The sequence below is a fragment of the Drosophila kikkawai genome, unplaced genomic scaffold, assembly GCF_030179895.1.
Source record: "Drosophila kikkawai strain 14028-0561.14 unplaced genomic scaffold, DkikHiC1v2 scaffold_185, whole genome shotgun sequence".
NCBI classification, from domain to species: Eukaryota; Metazoa; Arthropoda; class Insecta; order Diptera; family Drosophilidae; genus Drosophila; species Drosophila kikkawai.
In genome coordinates this window covers 33,841-49,746 of record NW_027222521.1, presented here as the reverse complement: position 1 = coordinate 49,746, position 15,906 = coordinate 33,841, and the positions used below count along the sequence as shown (strand labels likewise).

Here is a 15,906-nt window from a genome sequence, read left to right as displayed (position 1 = left end):
ATTTTGGCCTGAACCACAAATGGGGAGAGCCACCCAGCTGGGTCGAACAATTTCGCGATCTGGGATAAGACGTCGCGTTTCGAATAGTTGGCCTGAATGGTGACCTCTGTTGGAACAAAATAGAACTCATCCGTCGTAGCGTTCCACCGTACTCCCAATGTCTTGGTGGTGCTGACCTCTTCGAGATCAAGAAAATCAGTCGAAAGTAGATGCTCTTTAGGAAGTGCTTTAAGGAGTGCACGTTCATTCGATGTCCACTTGCGGAGAGGGAATCCAGCTGAGTCCAGAGCTGCTTGCAGCTCCCGAATGGCTAAAATAGCTTCAGCTTCTGTATGGGCTCCTGCTAGCACATCGTCGACATACATATAATTTGAGATTATATGCGACGCCCGTGGATATTGGGCGTTGACATCGTCAGACAATTGTTGCAGTGTTCGTAGGGCCAGGAAAGGGGCACAATTCACTCCAAACGTGACCGTCTGAAGCTCGAAGTCGGATATATCCCCTTGGCCATTTCGAAAGAGAATCCTCTGCAACGGAGTGTGCTCTTGGTTTAGGAGAATTTGCCGATACATCTTGGTGATGTCGGCATTGAAAATGAATTTAAAACGTCCGCCACTTCAGGATTTGAAGAGTGAGATCGGACTGCAGTACTGGCCGGACGAAAAAGTCTTCACACAACTTGTCCGTCTCCTTTACCAGTCTACATGGAAGGTCCTCCACCTCCCAAAATTTTGTGAGAAGTGTTTCCATGGTTGCTTCGGACTCTATGGATTGGATTGGCAAGAATATGCCGTAGAATTCGAATGTTAGACTTAGTTGTGGTCACTACCGTCAACTAAAAATCGCCGAAGTAGAAATGTGAGACGGTAAAGACGAAGCGAATATGGATGGCAAGAATATGCCGCAGAACTAGGATGGTAGATGGTAGAATTAATCAATCTCAGAATTAACCAATAAAATTCAAATCGTAGAATTATTTGCTCCCAATACCGTCAACAAAATCGAAGAAGTAGAAATGTGAGACGGTCAAAACGAAACGAATATGGATGGCAAGAATATGCCGTAGACCTCGGATGGTAGATGTTGGATGGTGGAATTAACCAATCTCAGAATTGCAAGAATAAAACTGGAAAAAATTTACTTGACGTAGAAGCGACGATAATCGTAAATATGTGTAGTGGAGCCAATATTAATTGGAGCAAATGCGACGAGAATCGAAATTTATTTATAATGGAGCCAATATTAATTGGAGCAAATGCGACGAGAATCGAAATTTTATTTATATGTATAAATAATTGCGGAATGGAATTGCCGAGTTGTTTATTATTTTCGTACTTAATAATAACCAAATAAATGCAAAGAAAATAGATATGGAGTACCCATGACAATTGTGGATATTTAATCGCGTGCAAAAAAAAACTTTAAAAAGTATTAAATGAGCAATTAATTCGTTAATTATTAACAAAAATTATTAATTGTATGAAAAAACGTAATTCGATCGGAATGGTGGGATCGGAACACCTGGCACTTTTTTTTCTCAATTCAATGTTCGTTGTAAAGAATGTAAAGCTCTTAGTTATGTATGCATGTAAGTATGCAGATGTCGCGACGGCAGCGGAACTATGTATGTAAGGCGCGCCAATAAAATGCAGAAAAAAGACGGACACTGCTTAGAAAATTTGTTTTAATATTTTATTCTTTATTTATTTTAATTTATTTTCTTGGTTTTTTTTCTCTTTTTTTTTTAAATGTTGTATGTAAATGTATGTGGAATGTATGTACATATGTGTATGGGGATGAAAATATAATGTGTAATATATATATTATTGACCTGGAGAAAATATAATATGGAATAATATAATAATATATGTGTATATATGGATGTGGATGTTAGCAGCGGACTGTATTCTTTATTATTTGTAATTTTTTATTATCGGAATCTTAATAATTTTTTCTTTTTATATTGTGTGAAATAAAATCAATGTCTTCATGTAGACAGATGTATGGACATATGTATGTATGAATTTCAATTTTGTGTCGGAACCGTTTTGTACATTGATGTACGGATAAATGCCAATATGTAGGGGAAAGCGGACGAAAAAGAATATGGCGACGTTTAAAACGGAGACGGATTGAAAATTGCAAAATGTAGGAAATGGAAAAAAGCAATGGAAAATTCCTCAACTGCCGTTGTCAGGAAAACTCGCTCTTGGAGTCGACGGAAATTAATCTTGCAGCAGAGGGACCGAAATTAATTGTTCGGACTCTGCTGAAGACCGGCAGTGAGGGGGCGACGGAATAATTCGTATTTATCTTTGGAAATATGAAATGCCGAGAACTGCTGGTGAAGCGGAGTTGGAAAATCCAAAATCCAAAAAATCCGGAAATCCAAAAATCCAAGATCCGGCTCTGTAGGACCAAAATGTTCGGCTGGAGGGGGGAAAACTTCTTTCAGTTTCCAGATAAGCACAAGAATTATTAGTCAAACAAATCACTCCCGCGCCGCAGTCGGAAACACCAAAGAAATCACCACCAAAATGAAGAGAAATACGAAAAAGTAGGAGGCCCGGGGGCGTGGTTATTCTCAGTGTTAAACGACCGTGGACGTGGTCTTCTTTATTTGATGTCGTAAAAGAAACTAACTTACAAGTTGGAGTGAGATATCCGAACCGCCGATCGCCCAGAGGCGAGAGCCTCCGCTAGAAGAGCGAGAGAGCAAGCTGCGCAAGAGCGCAAGCTGAGAGCGAGAGCGCGCTGAGGAGCTTTTCAGAAGCGGGAGCGCTTCGGAGGCGCGCGGGGGGGAAGCTAAAGCTCCTGACCTGAACAAATTCATTGCGGTTCTTTTTTTTTCTGTGTATCAAAACAATTATTTCATTATTTATTATTAATACTTAATTCACGCAATATTTTGGAGAAGATAATTTCAACTTAAAGCTAGCAATATATATATATGTACTAGCGGACCCGGCGAACTTTATCTCGCCCCAACTTCGACTGATTAAAACAAATTAAATTGAGACGTTCCGTTTCTACTTTGACGTACATGTCGAAACAGTACTGTTGAAACATCATCAATCGATACGCATAAAAATTCATAGAGCTGACCTTATTCCTATCTTCTCCTAAAAAGTTTAGGCTAAAATTTGAATTCAAAATTAGTTGGGAGAAGAAATGTTGACTTTTAAACAAACCTGTCGTTGGATTGACAAATTTTTTTGACTTGAAATCTGTGGAGAGCGAACAATATTTTTTGTTTTGTTATCCGGTGTAAAAATAAATAATGATGACGGCTTTCCCACACGCGAACAGGCTACGTATAGCTGGCCATGTGAAAAACATGGATATTCTAGATTTATCCCGCAGACTTCCAACGATTGGCCTTGCGATTTATTGATGGTCATCGCAAATGCCAATCGAACTGGGAACGGAATCGTCTTGAATTGGAATTGAAGATCTGTTGGAATAATAGGAATTCGTGGGATAAGAACTACCTCTCCTTTAAATTTGCCCTTGCATATGGCGCGGACTTCCAACAGAAGTTTCTGGGAGATTGGTCAAACAACCGATGTTGGCCGCGTGTCCTTCAGTAGCGATGGCGTCACGCAAGTGAATGTACTCGTCTGACCGCAACTTTGACTGATTAAAACGAATGAAATTGAGACGTTCCGTTTTTACTTTGACGTACATGTCGACACAGTACTGTTGAAACAAACGGCGGTATCTTAACAGATGATTGTCAACATCTAGTCGAATCATCAATCGATACGCATAAAAATTCATAGAGTTGACCTTCTTATTCGTTTCTTCTCATAGAATTTGAATTCAAACTTAGTTGTAGAATCAAAAAGAAGTTATGACTTGTAAACAAACCTGAAGTTGGATTGACCATCTTTATGTTGAAGTGATACCCATCTTCTCCACGACAGAACATCAACGGGTATTGAAGAGCATCATAAGACCGATGAGTCTCATAAACTCGCTGCAATTGGCCATTATCCCGACGCTTAAGAACAATATCGCGTGATTCAACATTCTCGCCAACAATCACCACTGCGACTTCATTGATAGTGGGAGCATTAAATTGTCTTGCATGGCTACCAGTGGGTCTTTTGTCAGCGCTGATAATGATTTTATGTTCGTCATAATGCATTATATCTAATGCGGTTTTAAACAATCTGACCAATTCATTATGCTCATGGAGAAGGTTTTGCAATTGTTGAATAATTTCACGTTTAGTTGCAGTAAAAATTGCACAGCGGTGATTTAGTTCAACTTCCGAATCACCAATGAAATAGATCTGAAGGAATTTATGATCTTTGTTTTGTGGTCGTAACAAAGCGCCCGCTCGGTGGTGAATTTGCCCTTGAATCTGAATGTTGGGATGCAATTTTGAAAAAATGTGATAATAAAGAGACGCCATTACCTTATAACTTGGATTGTAGCCTGATTGTTGAACAACCTCGGCTCCAAAAGACGTCATTTGAAAGCATTCGTTATATTTTTGTGCAAGCTTCAGGAAACTGTTTGATTGGGCTGAGTTTCCATATAGTAGCGAGTACAAAGGCTCTGGTGGATGAGCCAAAACGGGCAATTTAATTTTGCCACCTGCACAGCATAAGCCGGGGTTTCCAACCGAAACTTCAATGCATTACAATGCTGACATACAACAGATAATGAACCAATAACAACGCACGTAAGATCCTTGTAGGATGTTTCAGGATTGTATGCGAATGCAGCGCGATTCAAGTTTTCATTTTTTTTTTTTTCTCGCGCGGGGTCCCGCTTCCACCTCCCGCCCAACCGACCGAGGGGCGCAGCCGTGTGACGTACGGCACGAATCGCGAACTAGATAGACGCGTTAGAAGGACAGACGAAATGTACGAGGAGGACGAAACATTAGGAGATAATATAATAAACTATAAATATATAAATAAATAAAAACACATGCAAAATAATGATCTAATAATAAAAATAGATAACCATAACCATAATTTGATAAATAAACAAAATATAAAAAATAAAAAAAAAAAAAATAAAAAAGAAAAACGCATGCAAAATAAGTGGTACTCTACGAGATAACTACTACAAGTCATGCAAGAATAAATAAATAGGTAAAATAAAAAGAAACGCATGCAAAATTAGACTACGGTGCTACACTACGAGCTAACTCTACAAGTATTAAGGTTTTTAATATAGAAGGGTTATCGCTACGATTTATAATATCAGAGAGGCGGTTGTAATCCGTACATAAAACCCTAAAGGGTTCATGTACTTCAAACTCCCGCCTACAGTGATTTACTACTAAAGGGATAAGGGTTCTAGATGTTAGTCGGGGAACGTGGAAGTTAAGCTGCCCTAAAAGAAAGGGGCTCTCAACCACACCATTTATAAGGTTATGAAGGAATACGACACCAAGCATTGTTCTACGGTTAGCTAGGGAGGGTAAGTTAATTAATAGGAGTCTACTTGTATAGGACGGTAGCCTCTCATCAGCATCCCAAGGTAGGCCACGGAGGGCGAAAAGTAAAAAGTTCTTTTGTACAGATTCAATACGGTTAATATGGATTCCGAATTGAGGACTCCAGACGCATGAACCATACTCCAATATAGGGCGAACTGATGAAGTAAAAAGGGTCTTCGTTATATAAGGGGAATCGAATTCCTTCGATAAAACCTAGCATGCCTCTGGCCTTATTAACCGTGCACGAAATATGTTCAGAGAACGAAAGTTTAGGGTCTAAGCGAACGCCTAAATCATCAACAAGAGATATTCTTTCAAGAGCACAATCATTTAGCATATAAGTGGCAAACTGGGGAGTGACACGTGAAAATGTCATCAGCTTGCATTTAGAGCTGTTGAGATGTAATATATTAGCACGACACCATGCTTGAAAGTTATTAAGATCCGATTGCAGGTCTGACTGGCAAGAGCTGTCCTTATACTGCAAGCATAGCTTAACGTCATCAGCGTACATAAGTACTCTAGAATTCGTTAGAACCAGCGGGAGGTCATTGATAAACAATGTAAATAGCAGCGGGCCGAGGTGGCTACCCTGCGGGACGCCAGAAGTGACTCTGAGGAATTTGGATAGAGCATTTTTAAACAGAACCTTTTGAGTTCTGTCACTCAAATAGCTCAAAATCCATTTAAGTAGATCGACAGGAAACCCGATTAAGTCAAGCTTCCTTACAAGAAGAGAGTGATTAACCGAGTCAAAGGCTTTACTGAAGTCTGTGTAAATCACGTCGGTTTGAAAGTTACGTTGGAAACCTCTAATAACGAAAGAGGTGAGTTCCAGAAGATTTGTAGTGGTCGATCTTCGCCTCATAAAACCATGCTGACATGGTGAAATTACGGATCTGCATAAATGCTGCAAGTGGGGAGTAATTACATTCTCGAAAAGTTTTGGAATTGCCGACAACTTAGAGATTCCTCTATAGTTGCTGGCGTCCGATTTGCTACCTTTTTTGTGGAGAGGAATGATAAATGATTCCTTCCAAATAAGGGGAAATTCTGAGGTTTCTAAAGATAAGGTAAACAATTTCAAAAGGGGATTGCACAGAGCTCCGGCACAATACTTGAGCACGCAGCCTGGTATTCCATCGGGACCCGGTGAGTAAACTGGTTTTACACGATGAAGATCCGAACTAAGGGAGCTTTCGGTTAAAATGGGACTGAAAATTAGGTTCGACTTGGGCAAATCAAAAGAGTAAGTCTGATCTGAGCTATTCGAGGAACAATACGTAGTTTTGAAAAACTCGGCAAAGAGATCGGCGATGGCCTGATCAGAGTTTGCTGTAGCGTTTCTGAACGAAAGCGATGAAGGATGTAAATTGGGTTTTCGCTTAGTGTTAACAAAGTTATAAAACTGTTTCGGGTCCTGCGTGAACTGAACCCTACAGCGAGTTAAATAACTTTTATAACATTGCGCATTTAGCACGGTGAAATTCGACCGAGCACTAAGATATCTTGAATGAACAGTGGGAGATCCGGTGCGTTTATAGCGATTATAAAGCCTAGACTTAACGTTTTTTAGGCGTGTCAGCTCTTTGGTGAACCAAGGTGGTTTACTAGAAACCGACGGATAGGCTAAAGGAACACACAATGCAAAGAACGAATTCATGGCACTGTAAAAAATATCCACGGCGGACGCCATGTCAGTACATCTGTAAAGTTCAGACCAATTAAATTGGGAAATCAAGATATCTAGCCTTTGAAAATTTGCTTTACGGAAGCAGCGAACTTTAGTTGCTGAGCAACTCAAATCAGGTTTAGTCTTTACGACAGTCCCCAAATCGATGGTCACTTCGAAAGTAGGATGGTAAGGGTCTTCGGGAAGCGTCAATGGATCGACTCTTGTTAAGTTTACACCTACAGGATCAGAGACGAAACACAGATCTAGTAGGCGATTTAAAGAATTTACGACATGGTTAACTTGGGACAACGAAATGTCAAGCAAACCATCTATGAGGTCATGCTGTACCGCAGTTTGGAGGACATTTGACGTACCATCTGATGACCAACGAGCTCCAGGTATATTGAAGTCTCCTAGAGTTATTAGTTGGTCTCTATCTGAAAGCCTGTTGGCAACAGCCTGAATTGCCGAAAGGTGTTTCCAATAAATGGGCTCTTCAGCAGATGGAGGAACGTAAGAACAGGTTATATAGATAAAACTACCTGGAAATGATAGTTTTACACAGATAAATTCAATACCTGTGAGATCATCTATTTGAACCAGTTCGGAACTAAGGGTGGAGTCAACGGCGATCAAAACTCCACCTCCTCGCTGGGAAAGACGGTCTACTCTATAAGTTGTGTACTTACCTGGGAAAATTTCGGAGCTGAAAATCTCCGGCTTTAACCAGGTTTCGGTAAACACAATCACCTAGGATGCAAACGAAAGACTATCAGAATACAATTTAGAGAGCTTGCTGTGTAAGCCTCTAGTATTCTGATAGGAAAGTAGGAGGGAGGTATTTAGTCGGCTCGTCTCCCTCTATTATTTTGTCGGGCTTGAGGTGGTCTTTGTGGATCGCGAAGCTGTGCCATTTGGGCACGTATCGATGCATTAATTTCTGTACGTTCCTCTTGCGTCCGACTATTACGGGAATTCTGAATACTTATTGCATTGCGTGAACGCCGTCCAAGTCTTGATCGTCTAACAGCAGGCATTACTTCCAATTGGTAATGCTTCGTTAGCTCCATTTTTTTGTTTAAATATTTTTTTACCGAGTTCATTGATACACAATTTCAACGCAGCTATGATCTTTGTAGGGTGTTTCAGAATTTTACATACAACAGTGTGTCCATCTGTTGAGCCGCTAGCGACCTTTCCGGAAGGACTTCCCAAAATTTTCTTATTTAATAACCTTCTTCTGGCAATTACAAACAACTGAAAAAAATTTGAGCCAAATCGGCCCAGCCGTTCTCTTGTGATTTAATCGCAAACATTTTTTGTCTCCATTTTTATATATATAGATATATATTTTTTTGTTTAAGGCATTACTCACACGTTTACTTTTCCATCGTTGAAAGGCCTTCCAGCGGGGGATGATCATAAGGCTTAAGGGGGGCAAAAGCTTTTAAAAATTGAATTTAACTTCTCATATGTAATATTTTTTTTTTAATTACTAAAACTTTAAGTTAGCGTAAGAATGGAAAAAAATTTCTATCGAATTTAATTTGGCATTTTAATTTAATTTAATTGTAGGTCATTTCTACGTCGCAACACTCTCTTTACTTTTTATGCATTTGCCGAGCAAAAGAGAACAAAAGAAAATCAAATGCAAAACAAGCTTAGAAAAACAACAACCACTTTTTTACAACAAAACCCTTTTCCTAAAACGCGTGGTGCGATCGCTGCCTCCGCCTTATCATTCCTCTGCTCTGCCTCTGCCGACGTCGCTGGACCAAGCGCTACCGCTGTGCTTTTTGCTGCTGGGTACAGGTGCGGATTTAGGGGCTGGCCAGGTGCGGATTTCGGGTTGAATTTTCCTCAAGCCGGGATCCAAATGGACGGTTTTCCTCACTTTAGATTTTTCCAATGTAGTTCTCTCTATTTCCCGTAGTCGGGAGGGTTTTTCAGCTTCCAAAGGCAACACTAATCTATTATATAAAAATAAGTCGAGTTTTCTGCGGGGATCAATTAACTCCAGAACGCACGAACCGATTTCCACGGTTTTGCATTCGTTGGAAAGGTCTCGGAATTTGTGATTTTATGCAGTAAAGAAAATTCAGGAAAAATTGCAACAGAAAGCGGGAAAATCATTTTTGCATAAAGCGCCAACACTCCCACATAGCATGCCATAATTCGTTACTCAGTTGATTTTATGACAAATCGAAATTGTGTTTCATTTGGAGTAAAATAAGTTATTCGTTTCATATCAGCATTTGTATTTAGGGTGGTAAGTTGAACTGTGTAAATTATGTGGATTAGAGGTTAAATTAACCGCTCTGCCTATGTTCCAAAATGCCTAGAGCACGACGTGTGAACATCGTTCTCCGCAGAAGGCATGCAATCCAGCAACAAGGGTATTCACAGAACTTAAGCGAGGAAAGACGAAATGCAAGAAGAGAATATGACCGATTAAGACGACGCGTGAGCACACGAAGATCATTGGCATTATACAATCGCTTGGCATTTCAATATGATCCCTCTAAGAACTACAGAGATAGAAAATTAGATATTGGACCTATGACGATTATATGCCGATATTGCAATGCGTTAAAGTTTAAAAGAGAAACTGCTGGATTGTGCTGCGCAAGTGGAAAAGTCAAACTGGATCCATTACTTACACCACCACAGCCAATAAAAGCATTGTTTGATGGAAGTGATCCAGATTCCAGCCATTTTCTTCAACACATCCTTGAATACAATAACTGCTTTCGCATGACTTCCTTTGCAGCTAATATCATCCGAGAAGGCGGCTTCATGCCGACTTGCAAGGTAAAAGTTACCATCACTTACACAAAACACAAAGAATTGTAACATAATAACAACATATACTCTACGGACTACACCATCACACGATTCTTCAACAAATGATTGTTTGCAATTACAGATACAAGGACAAATATATCATTTGCATGGTTCATTGGTGCCAACAACAGAGGAACCGCATCAATTTCTGCAAATATATTTCATTTCGTCGATGGTGGATCAGCTGAATGTGCGGTGCAACATTCAGGGAACACGACGCATGAACCGATTTCCACGGTTTTGCATTCGTTGGAAAGGTCTTGGAATTCGTTATATAAGCAGTAAAGAAAATTCAGGAAAAATTGCAACAGAAAATCGGGAAAGTCATTTTTGCATAAAGGCCATCACTGATACATAGCATGCCGTAATTCTCTACTCAGTTTATTTTATGAAACAAAACAAAACTAATTTTGTGAAATTGTGAAGAATCAGTAAAAAAATAAGTTATTCATTCTCAGCTATTGCCGGACTGTCTTCGTCCCCGATTTTAATAAATTTAATATTGGGCACTTTCGAATGGCTTACTAATACAAATTGTGCATCTGAGCCTTGGGAATTTGGTGCTTTTCAGGGAAGCTTAGTGTCCACTTCTTCTTCCTCATATATTTCAGCGTCTTTTTCAAGAATAATTGCAACAGAAAAGGTGGTGAGTGTAATGTATAAATTATGTGGATTAGAGGTTAAATTAACCGCTCTGCCTATAGTCCTTGATCAAGACCAGCGGTGGAAATATTCTCAGCTATTGCCGGCCTGTCTTTGTCCCCGATTTTAATTAACTTATTGGGCACTTTCGAATGGTTTAGTAAAACAAATGGTGCATCTGAGCCTTGGGAATTTGTAGCATTTGAGGCAAGCTTAGTGTCCTCTTCTTCGGAATTTTTCAAGAATAATTGCAACAGAAAAGGTGGTGAGTTGAACTATGTAAATTATGCGGATTTGAGGTTAAATTAACCACTCTGCCTATAGGCCCATATCATATACATAACTCCAGAACCCACCAACCGATTTCCATGGTTTTGCAAAAAAAAAAAAGTTATTCGTTTCCTAACATTTCAATTGGAAACCAGCATTTGTCTTTAAGCTGGTAAGTTGAACTGTGAAAATTTTGTGGATTTGAGGTTAAATTAACCACTTTGCATATAGTTCAAAATGCCTAGAGCACGACGTTTGAACATCGGTCTCCTCACAAGGCATGCATGCCAGCAACAAGTGTGTTCACAGAACTTAAGCGAGGAGAGACGAAATGTAGTAAGGGAAAATGCCCGATTCAGACAACGCGTGAGCACACGAAGATCAACTGGTGTGCAGCATCTAAGAGGATCCCAACCAGCGTGGCAGGCTCCTAACACTTCCTCGACATAGCCATCGACCTCAGGACAAATTTCAAGAATCCTGAGATAGAGTGCTAGAAAATATTCGTTATCCGAAGGTGTCGCGGGTGAGACCGTGCCCCCGGTGTTGCCCATATCCGTTTTGTCCACTGGAGGGTCTCAACAGTTGTCCTCTCAGAGCCCCAGCTCCCTACCAGGGTGTCAGGCCCGGACTACCGTCCGAAATTGGTAAGGCGGATAATCAGCTTACCTTGAAAAAACCCCTTATGGCAATACCACCAACGAGACAGTTTCATCTTTCCTCCATTGTCGGAACTTCCTATTTATTGAAACCATCTTTCCGCTATTCAGTTAATCTATAAAAGACTTTCGGATAGGGACCACTTAGTTAGTAGTTCTTGGTGATTTTAACATCCCAGAGGCTATTTGGTCCCTAGATAATTCCATTAACCACAATACATCACAAAAAATGTTGTTTACCAAAGAACACTTCAATTAAACGGATAATTTGCCGAAAGTGGCGTAACGGAGTTCGCCTGGCTTACTAGTATGAAATAAATTTGGCGTTAGAAAACGCAATTTAATTCTGCCGTTTAAAAAAAACACATACCTTTCAAAAAAGGCTGCAAAGATTATTTGCAGTTTTCCTGGCGAACGGTCCAGGGAGTTTTCTTTGGCCAACTCGAAAATGAAGCCAAGAAGAAAATTTTTCTCCCGAAAACTTAAATCACTTTTTTTTTTCCAACCGTTGGCACAATTTATTAAATAAAGCGCTTGGGCGCAATTTATTTACGCGCTTGGGTGCAATAATAATTGTTTAAAAAAAATGTGCGCAAACGGATTTAACCTGAATTTTTATTTTTTCACTGCACAAAACACAAGATCGATGTCTGCGAAGTTTTATTATATTGATCGGAAAAGATCGAATAAAGCCGCGTGGGTGGTTTATATAGATAAGCTCAGAAAGCTTTATCTGGACCAAAGTTGGCTGCGCTTATCAATGCACCTGCATTAAGAGAGCAAGCTTAAGATAAGCCATTTTTTTTCAGCGATGCCAGATTTTAATATAGCTAATTTTTTTTTTAATTCAGCTATAAAAAAACTTTTGAAGCTTTTAAATATTCGTTTTTAAAAATTCGAACTCCTGGCCGTTACACCACCCGATAATATTCCTTCTTTTAGATGTAATATTAGCGGGAATTAGTTTCGGATGTCCTTCGCATGGAAGGTTCCTATTTCTCTTCCTTGTAAATTCTCGATTTGGTAGATTGGTTTTCACTGTAATTGTTTTTCAAGGCTACGTAAAAATCCTCTAAACGCGTTTGCTTGAAGGTCGATTACTGGGCTCATCTCTACTTCTGCAATATCTTGTTCACAGAGTCTGGATAAAGCATCAGGGACGACGTGGTCCTTTCCTTTCCTATGCAGGAAGGAAAATTAACATTCAAAGAAGCCATAACTCTACTGATCGTCTGTTCTATCATCTCTTGAATGGTATTGTAGTCTACAGGTTGACTGCGACGATTATTAGGGGGACGGTTTTGCCTATTGCTACGAGGCCTACCTCTAGAAGGTCTTTCAGCAATGACCTCTCCCTGATTGGTGCTGTTACTACCATCTAAGGCTTGAGGACTAACCTCTCCTACGTTTTCAACTGGAGGGTTTTGAATTGAATTGACATTCGGATTTTCTGCTAAAGCTAGAGCTCTAGCGCTTCGCGTCATAACACCTCGCGTATCTCGTACCGCGGAAGGTGCAGGTTGCTGAGGTCTGGGTGGCGAACAATTGCCTACCACGACCCTAAGTTCTTCTCGAATAATGGCGACACTACAAATACTGCATACTGTATTTTCTGTCAACCAAGCTTCTACACAATTTTTATGAAACACATGTCCACACGTGAGTAAATAACACGGATTGGTGTTATCCATTATTGTGGCGCATAATAAACAGTTATTTTCCCTCAACGCTGATGAGGCGCGTGGCGGAGTATTTACAACTGGCATTTTCAATTTTCTAACTTCTGGATTTGACTTAATTTGGCAACAAAAAAAACTCGGAGTGAATAACCTAGCTTGCAGTATCCGATAAGGAATTTACGTTTTTCTGGGCTATTGAAACTAAACTGAAATGGGACTAAATACTTGATTTACAATCTTACTAGCGGTTTCCATTCGGCACGTAAAGCGATGTAGCATTTAAACGAGTTCCAGACAACAGTTACCTAAGTGCAAAAATAAACAAATTGTATCTCGAAATCCATCTCAGAGGTGTCTTTGGGGTCTCAGGATCGTTAAATTTTCATCATGAAGAAAGGGTTCAACCAAAGACAATACAATTAACAAGATGCCTCACGCCCATACATTCGTTTTGCAATATGGGGCTTCATTTTTGATAGCAACGACAATCGCGTTCTAAAAATAGAATGCGTTTGCTTGTATGAGTAAACACAAGAACACGCAAGCGCGTATGTGTGCGAGAATATGTGTGCGCCAGCGCGCAAGCACCAAAAAATGTAAAAATGTGTTTTGTGCTAGCGACCGCTTGTTAAGGGCGATGCACAGTAGCGCCTCTCGAACAATTAGCGTTGCAAAAATCGAAAAAGTCGTTTTCGCAAAAACGATTTTAACCATACTTATTCGACAGAACATTTCTCAAGGATTGAGAATCTGTAATAAAATCAATTAAAGTTTTTTTTAAATTCTAAGTGTAACCGCCACAAAACCGTGAGCGCTACAGTTAGCATATTTTTTTTATTATTATGCAGTACATATATATATTTTACAACAATTATCTGTCCGTTCAAATTATTAGGTTATCGTATTTGGTTCAAAATATATCATTTTTGCTACGCTAAATGAGAAAAGGCGCCACTGTGCGATAGTAGCGGCAGCAAAAACAGCTGATCTCGAATATGGATTGTAATTGTATACAAGTTCAATCCAGAAAATCAGTAAACTAAATTTTATTTTCATCTGTATGTATATTTTATAATTTTATTATTAAATAAATATGCAAAATAATACAAATAATTGATTTAAATACATATATAATTACATATGTATTTACAATTATCTAATTCAATTGACTAATAAATTAACAATATATTATAATGATTCATACAATATAAAGAATTCATTTATAAATCAATAAGTATATAACATTAAAGAGATGTTTAAATAAAAAATAAATTTATTAGCGAAATTGGCCTTCTGAGGCCCGTTTGCACACAAACACCCGGCGGCGTCGCTGAATGCGTACAAGAGAACGGCTGGCTCTAGAGCGCTCTCTTCGCTGGCTTTTGAACAAAATTTAAGAGAGCCTGGAGCCAGTTCAAAAGCCAGCACGAAAAAATCGTGTGCAAAAAAATCGTATGGCGTTACTTATCTTATAGCTCTATTGTCTTTGGTTCAACGTAACGCGATAATCGAGTACTGGCATCTGATCTCAGCCGAATGCGCAATATTCTCCAAAACTATCTTCGTCAAATAACGACTTCACATCTTCCGAAATTAACTAACTGAACTCCAAATCACGAAGTAACACGAGCAATTTTTCTTGATGAGCATGAACCCAAATTCTTAACTGTATAAGACCCATTGGAATTCTACATTTTCTTCAACGATACGCTCTTTCCCTGGTTCTCGTACGTTATCCCATCTGAATAAACATATTCGTAGGCCAGTGAACAGACTTCTCTCCTAGAATACTATTTAGCGGTATTAAGACCTATCAGATCTAACTTACTTCAGCTGTAGTACTACTAGAAACTCGAACAAAATATACTCAACAAAAATATTTTTGGGGGGGGCCAAAAAGTATATGTACCGTTTTTCCTGCCTCACATTCGGGGCAAAAAAAAAATCTTTATAACGTTCTTTCCCGCCCCACGTTCGGGCGCCAAAAAGTATATGTAACGTGCGGGTGAGGTGTGACAAAGGAAGAAAATATATTACTGTTCTTCGCGGCTTCTCTCTCTTTCTCACTCTCTTCGGGTCCGGAAGAATGACGGGCGGAATCCTCTTGTGCCTTAGCTCTTGGGCGTTTGGGGTGGGTTTTTGCCATTTCCATTCCACATTCACATAACCTTTAATTTTTAGGATTCCTACTGATACTATAAACAGGAGCTCAACTCCATGAATTAAACCAAATCAACCAATACTAAAAGCAAACACATTGAAAAAAAACTAGAATCGGACTGCTGTGATATTTGACTCTCGCTGTCTGTATCCTACCCAACCATGATCTTCAAAGCGAAAAAAAAATTACGGAAGATCCCAAAACATTCCTCCGACGAGTTTTAAGTTGCCATGTCAATCCAGAAAATAATAAAAATTAGCACGTCATGATTTCAATTCTCAATACTTTAATTCGTAATCGTTAACAATATATTCCATTTCCTAAACACAACAAAACTCAACTCTGAATAAATGAACAAATCCATTATCCGGAAATAATTACAAAAATGATAGAGTTCTAAAGTTTTATCCCTTTTATTCTTACAGTGTAGTCCCTAAAGCTACTAAATTAAACCTAAACGAAAAATTGTTAATACATTATAAATTTTAATTCATGTTGTTTTGTTGTATAAG

The 15,906-nt window shown here is 39.2% G+C and overlaps 1 long non-coding RNA gene across 1 annotated transcript; it reads left to right on the top strand.

The window, feature by feature from the left end:
• Window positions 1-10,708: 10,708 nt before the first annotated feature.
• On the top strand, window positions 10,709-11,765 carry LOC138929405 (uncharacterized). Its single transcript, XR_011445773.1, has 3 exons — window positions 10,709-10,890; window positions 10,950-11,067; window positions 11,127-11,765. It is a non-coding gene; the product is annotated as an uncharacterized lncRNA (long non-coding RNA).
• Window positions 11,766-15,906: the final 4,141 nt, after the last annotated feature.